Genomic DNA, 7,690 nt, shown 5'->3' with positions numbered 1-7,690 from the left:
ATTAATGTCACAGCTTAGCAGTTTTGTTTACAACTAAAGCCGGACGACGATAAAACAATACAATTTGTTTGAACGAATGTTCAAAGCAGACTGAGCTTTGACAAAGTTGCAATAATTTTTTTTTTTTGATTAAACGGAACATTAAGAAGAGGGGCCGATTAATCGCTATGTTGAAAGAGAAAGCAATATCTTATTTGTCCTTGTGATAGTGTTGAGTAAACATTTGTAATTTTTTTTAAATATATTCCATAACTACATGAAAATAAGGGCTAAAAATGTTGTATTAGATAGTACAAGAGCAAGTAAACTTTAGTTTGAGGAAGTAAAGAACAAATGAGGCTAACAAAAAATTATGTTTAATTATTTTATTATTCAGAGCGTGAAGAACAGTTGTCAAATACAATGTGCTTTACACCCTAAAATCAGAAAATACTTTATGCATTTACATAATTTGTTTTGAGGTAGTATGGTATAGTTGTTGATTATGTTGAATGAATGATGTTAGGGACAATAACATTTTGAGAATTAATGTGTTACATTATTATGTCTTAATGTGTATAACAACCTAGGTGGTTTTTGACTTGCGCAGCCGATATAGCCCGATTTTCTGTTTTATTTTGGTTTAGCGATAAAATACATGGAATGTATACAGCATTTTTGTTCGAATTTCGAAACTTTGTGTATTTATTATACTTACTAGTCGATAAAGAATGAAAAACTGAATACAATGATTATGAACTCAATGAACCCCAAAATCAGCTTGATGCGTTTTGAGTCTGGAATAATAGAATAATGTGCTTTACACCCTAAACTTCAGGAAATATTTATAATTATTTTGAGGTAGTATATTACAGGTGCTGTTACGCTGAATGGTTGTAAAGAACAATAATGAGAATTAATGCGTTATACGCCTTCATACTCATAATTGAATTTCAATTCCTATACAACCTAGGACATTTTTAACTTGCGCAGTAATGTACCACTATCCACTCTGCACTACCTTTGGTTGACTGGTAGAGAATGTCTTAGGCATTAAGCCCGCCAATGTAAATTTTACATGAAGTGTAATAAATAAATAATGTAATTTACAGTCCGATTTCCTGTTTCATTTTGGTTTAGCAGACCAAAAAAGATGGTCATCATCATCACAGGACCCTACTGCGAACAACTGATGAGATTAAAGCAAGAAGTTGACAGAAAGCGGCCGGAATTAATCAACAGAAGGGGTGTGGTTTTTCATCGTGATAACGCTAGACCTCACACATTTTTAGCCACTCAGTAATAATTAAGAGAGCTTGGCTGGGAGGTGTTAATGCATCCGCCGTATAGTCTTGACCTTGTGCTTTCACATTTCCACCTGTTTCGGTCTCTTCAGAATCCTTTAGGCAGTGTCAGGTTAACATCACGAGAGGACTGCCAAAACCAATTGTCGCGGTATTTTGATCAGAAGCCCCAAAATTTATACAGCAATTGGATCATGTCCTTACCTACAAGATAGCAAAAAGTTATCGAACAAAATGATACCTACATACTTTAGTTACATGTAAATAAAGTATATGAAAAAAAGTTTTGAATTTTCTTAAAAAATGCGAAGAAACTTTTTCTCTGACCTATTATAACTTAAAAGTCTTCCTTACTTTGCTCTTGGAGGCTTCTTAAATAATATAAAACGCAAGAGCCTATTTCATTTACCCCTATTGATCCCTCACTTTCGTGCCATATCTAGCAATTCACATCTTTGGAGCCAAGGTCGTAAATGGTAAAGTTGAGTACTATCAGTTTGGAAATGTAATAGAAATTCGAGACGTCACCTCTAGGACACGGCATTACGGGTTGCAAATCGTAGGTGACAACTATACATTTATTATTTGTATTTTTTCATCAAGTTATTATTCTTCATATCAACATTACTTGGTTCAGGTAGATCATTCTTCATAAAATATGGCACAATTTGTGAATCCGAAACAATTGCTGCTATTTAAATTTGACATATTATTAATATTGCTTTTTAAAGACTGCGAATAGTATGTCCTGGACTCCAATGGTTTATTATTAGCAACTGGATTCTGGCCTTCGGACAACAAAACTTATAAATTAAAAAGTTATACGTTTCAAATTCTTTGGTACAGGAAACGTCATAATAGCATTTGTTTTATCTATAGATGGCTTTACAGTCCCATTAGAAATATTATAACCTAAATATTCAACAGATCTCTGTAGTAGTTGTGACTTTATCCAATTAATTTCCAGACCATACTCTGCTGCAACTCTTAACACATCTTTTAGTCTTGTAATACCTTCTTTTTCATCTTTTGATAGTATGATTAAGTCGTCAATAAATATCAACACAATTCCTTTTCTTCCTCTTTGCGTCGTATTCCTCATTGCTGAGGGTCGTGACCACCCTTTTGTACCACCTTCGCACGCACGATTTTTCTCCATTCATTCTTGTCTCTGGCGGTGTGGAGGTTCCTTTTCTTATGAACTCAGCAAATATTATGTTTATATACCTGGTGAAGTACTTTGGACAAATGGACAGACCAAATGGTGCTTTTAAAAATTCATACTGGCCTTCAGGGTTACTAGTAATAAATGCTGTATATTTTACAGATTCTTCTTCAATCGGCAAATGAAAAAATCCATTTTTTAAATCTAGAGTACTGAACACATTTACTTTACTTAGCTTGTCAATATGATCCTCAATCACAGGTAATCTTTCACCATCTTCTGGTTAATTTTCATATAATCCACACACACTCGTATATTTCCATCCTTTTTCTTCACTAGTACAAGTGGAGATGAATACTCAGAGTAGCTCGGACGAATAACACCTTGCTCCAACCAATCATCAATTTGTTCTTCAGTGATGGCTAGTCGACTTGGTCTTTGTGAAACTGGTACATCATCCTTCAACACAATCTTCAGCCTGATAGGTGCATCTTTAGTCTTCAAAGGTGTGTAACTGTCATTTTTCTCAGTAAAAAGTTTAACAGTAATTTCCCTCACCGCTGTACACTGGTCATTGTTACTGGAAAATAGACAGATAGCATTTTGATACGAAATGTCATAACAAGAAGGCCTGACCTCAACTAAACTCTTGTCAATAACTGTGATAGTATTTACTAAAAATTGTTGACCCAGTATTACATCATATGGTATCCCACCTGTAGGTACAATATACAAATTAATACTATATCTGTGACTGTCAATAGTTAAATCTGTGTCGAACTTACCAATCGAAAATACTTTAGAACTTCCTAACCCAGTAAGCAACATTTTTTGTGGTATGTACTCGCATTTTAGTTTTGTAAACAAATCAAAAGTTATTAAATTTAAGTCGCTACCTGTGTCAATTAAACAATTAGTCACATAATTACCTACTTTTACTGATTTTACACTAATGTTTAGAGAATCACGTTTGTTTACATTCAATAAATTTGACGAAACAATATGTATTAGTTGTTGACAACCAAAATTTGACATTTCACTCACTTGTTCATTTAAATCACATTGCTCACGTTCGTATAGTTCGTTCTCGTTCATCTCGTCGTTCTCCTGCTGTTGAACAAACATTGATCGCCGATCTTGTTTATCACCTCCTCCATAATAATTATTTGATGCTTTTTTAGCTTCCATACCATGTGATGCGCGGCACTCCGTACCCTTGTGCCCAAACCCTTTGCACTTGAAGCATTTGATACCTTTGCGGCAGGAACTAGATAGGTGCCCTATTTCACCACAATTGAACATCGATGAACCTGCGTTGGCACAGGTTCCGTCTTCATCCTAGGCATTACCGCCGCGCCTCGCTGACCTCGTCTCATGGTATCAACACTTTTTTTGGACTTCTCTTTGAAACTTTTGCGGTGCGCGGGGTTTTTTTTTTTTTGTTCACTACACTAATTCACTTATTCAGATGGCAGCTTCCTCGTCTCCGGACGCTTTTGTCTGCTCACGCCTTGTCCATCTTGCTTGTACTCTCTGGAACATCTCATTGCGTATCTCCTTGCGCATCCACTTTTTCATGCACTTTTTATAATTTTTAAGTAGAATTATTAAAATCACCAGCCCGACGATGGTTACTAGGGTGCCTAATAGGATGTTATTTGTATGTATATGATCTTCCCTGATTGCTGTTGCGATATTTTCTCCAGCAGCCGCGTTTTGTGTTATAATGACTTCTTTTTCTTCTTGTTTTGAGTATGATTTTCCCATTTTATTTCGTTTATATCGAACGGATATTACGGTGCAAGTGCGTATATAACTGTGCAAGTGCACGCGGCGATTTTTATCGCACGACTGGCTAGGGTCGCCATGCGGTGTGTGGGGTTCGCGGGATATAATAAAATGCACGTCTTAATTGCACAACGCTATATTTCTGACTCACTTACTACTAACTTACACACTACACTTTCATATAATACTAATTTCTCCTTGAGCACAGAATACGACGTTACCCCGTAAAATAACGACTTGATAGATTCATAGTCACCAGGGAGGGTAGGCGTTACTGAGACGCGGTAACAACGTAGATCGTAAAAAAAGTTATTTAAAAATATAATTTAAAGTGAATATAGTGATAAAAAACCGTACAAGTGACAAATAAAGTAGTGAATGTGACTTTATAATGAAGGCAGGGTCCTAAGTTAACGAATAATCCATAAAATACCTAAGAAAAAACTGAAGTATTAACAACAACCTATGAACTTTTCAAGTCTTTTCTCGTGAAACCAGGAACTAAAAACTGTACCAAGGTCTATGAAAGTGCCGGAGTGCAAGTGAATGAAAATCGCGAAAGCTATCCCTTTTTTGGAAAGCATAACCTCTCTTCTGAATGATTCTGCAATTTTAACTATCTGTCATATCAAAATAATCTGGGAAACAGCGCCATCTATTAGAAAAAGCACACTACGTATGAAAAACACTATCCAGCTCCTAGAGGGCGCAACTAGTACCAAAACAAAACAGACAGCATGGAAGAAATCATGAAAGCCTTACAAAATATTCAAAAAGAACTGAACGTTCAAAAAAATAGAAATTCAGAAAAGTGGTGAAAAGGTGACAGAGCAAATAACACTCAACATAATTAACAAATTAGAAGAGAAATTTTCCATATTGGAAGAAAAACATCAAACTTTGAAAGAAAATGTTGAACAACAAGAAAAAGATTCAATTTATGGAAAAACAAGCAAGACAAAGAAACATAATTTTCTTCGGTATCGAAGAGAGTGAGACATCCTATCATAACTTGGAGAACAATATATTGCAATTTATAAGTGAAAGACTGTTATTAAAATTGGATTGTAGAGATATTCAAGAAATAAAGAGAGTGGGGAAAAAGGGTGATAAGCCGCGACCAATAATTGTAACCTTTTCTACCCTTGGTTCAAAGGTCAGCATTCTCAAGCAAAAAAGATTATTAAACGACACCCAATACTACTTAAACGAAGACTACCCTAAATACATACTAGAAAAAAGGAAAGAACTACAGGAGGAAGCAAATAGAGAGCGCGAGAAAGGAAATAAAGTCACGATAAAATACGATAAGCTTGTTATATTAAAATCAAATAACAAAAGAATACTGACGACTTCTCCAGAGTCTGATCCCAATTCTCAAGCACTGGTTGGTAATAGTACAACAAGACCCATTAAGAAAAAAATAAAACAATCAAACCCATCTATACCTAGATCAAACAGTGTCTCAGAAGGAGTTCTTAAACCAAGCATTCTAAGCTATTTAGTAAACAATAACGTTAATTCACCACATAACCAAACCAACGATAAAACCAATAAACTTGCATTTATAACAATCAACTTCCCCCTCCCTCAACGATGCAACATTCAATCAATTTCAACTAAGCAACGAAAACCATCTTCCAATCCGGCTGGTCACCGTGGAAGATCAAGACCAAAACCCTCTAAAGAAGACATCTCAAACTCCTTCAATAATAAGAAATGGAACACTAACACAAGAAATACTTAACTCAACTAAAAAGAAGAAAGATCAGCTCTACATATTAACTTACAACGTCAGAACCTTATCTACTTACGAACGCTTAATCGAACTTAGCGAAGCTCTCATTAAAATCAAATACGACATAATTGGAATGTGTGAAATAAGGAGGACGGGCACCAGGATAGAAGAATATAATAATTTCATACTATGCCACACAGGACACACACCTGGCAAACGTGGAGTCGGTTTCATAATAAATAAAACCCGTAAGAACTGGATTGAAAGTTTCATGGGAATAAATGATAGAGTAGCATTATTAAACTTAAATATACAAGGATTGTCCATGTCAATTATACAGATATACGCTCCAACTGAAACGGCATGTGAAGAAGAAATTAACACCTTCTACACAAATGTCAATAGAGCAGTAGACCAAGCCTACAAGAACTATATAATAATGGGTGACTTTAACGCGAAAATAGGTCAACCAAGAAAAGATGAACATCTAATAATGAAACCAAACGGATATGGTGAAAGAAACGAGAGAGGTCAGAGGCTAATTGATTTCGCCCTCGAACACAAACTTGCCATCTTAAATACTTTCTTTCATAAAAAACCAAACCAAAGATGGACCTGGCGATCACCAAACGATAAATACAAAAATGAAATAGATTACGTATTGTCAAATCAACCAAACATCTTCCAAAACATAGAAGTTTTAAATCTGAACTACCCGTCAGACCACAGGGCAATCAGAGCAACAATGTCTATCACAAAGCAGACGAAAAAACGCACAGCCTATAAAAGCAATCGATATACATCACTAAAAACTGAACAAGAAATATTATCTTTTAAACAAAACATTTCATCACAATTACAGGACTTATATAAAGCCCAAGAAAAAACATCAGTACAGGCTTTCTATAACACACTAACCATGGCCATAACCCAGAGCTTACAGGACGCCCGAATCTCCAACGAAATATCAAAAGGTAACCATAAAGTTTTAAAGGAGTATACACTGGAACTTATCAAGAGAAGACAAGAGTTACAACATACTAAGATAAAAACTCGAGACATAAAAAATGAACTATCAGCTCTATACAAACTAATAAGTAAACACATTAAACAGGACTACAAATGCTACAGATTGAAGACTATTGAAAAACATCTGGAAAAAGCAGGAAGCTCAAAAAAGGCCCTTAAAGAACTAAGAATAAATAAATCTTGGATAGACAGCTTAAACTGTAAGGACAAAACCGTAAATAATCGAAAAGAAATCGTAGATGTAGCAACACATTTCTATAAAACACTATATAAAGCACAAGGAAACGAATGTACCAGCCATAGCTATGCAAATGATATTAACTCTACAAACAAAAGCGGAGACATAACACCAATAACTGAAAAAGAAGTAACACAAGAAATAAAAAAGCTAAAGCTAGAGAAGAGCCCAGGACCAGACGGCATTACAAATGAAGCTATAAAGGCTGCTTGGCCGCTACTGACTCTCCCATTAATACACTTATTTAACCTTATATTAAAAACTGCTGAAATACCATCGCAGTGGGCAGAATCGGAAATAATTTTAATTTACAAAAAAGGTGACTCAAAAGATATCACAAATTACAGGCCTATAAGCTTACTCTCATGTATCTACAAACTGTTTTCCTCCATAATTAACAAAAGAATAAGTGTCACAATAGAAGCAAACCAACCAATAGAACAAGCAGG

At 35.2% G+C, this 7,690-nt stretch overlaps 1 pseudogene; it reads left to right on the top strand.

Moving 5' to 3' along the window:
* The first annotated feature begins 4,973 nt into the window (after window positions 1-4,973).
* Window positions 4,974-5,732, top strand: LOC149500676 (uncharacterized; annotated as a pseudogene).
* Window positions 5,733-7,690: the final 1,958 nt, after the last annotated feature.

This window comes from Bombyx mandarina, chromosome 20, assembly GCF_030267445.1.
Source record: "Bombyx mandarina strain Sakado chromosome 20, ASM3026744v2".
NCBI classification, from domain to species: domain Eukaryota; kingdom Metazoa; phylum Arthropoda; class Insecta; order Lepidoptera; family Bombycidae; genus Bombyx; species Bombyx mandarina.
Note: the sequence above shows the minus strand (reverse complement) of the source record. Positions and strands in the feature narration are given on the sequence as shown.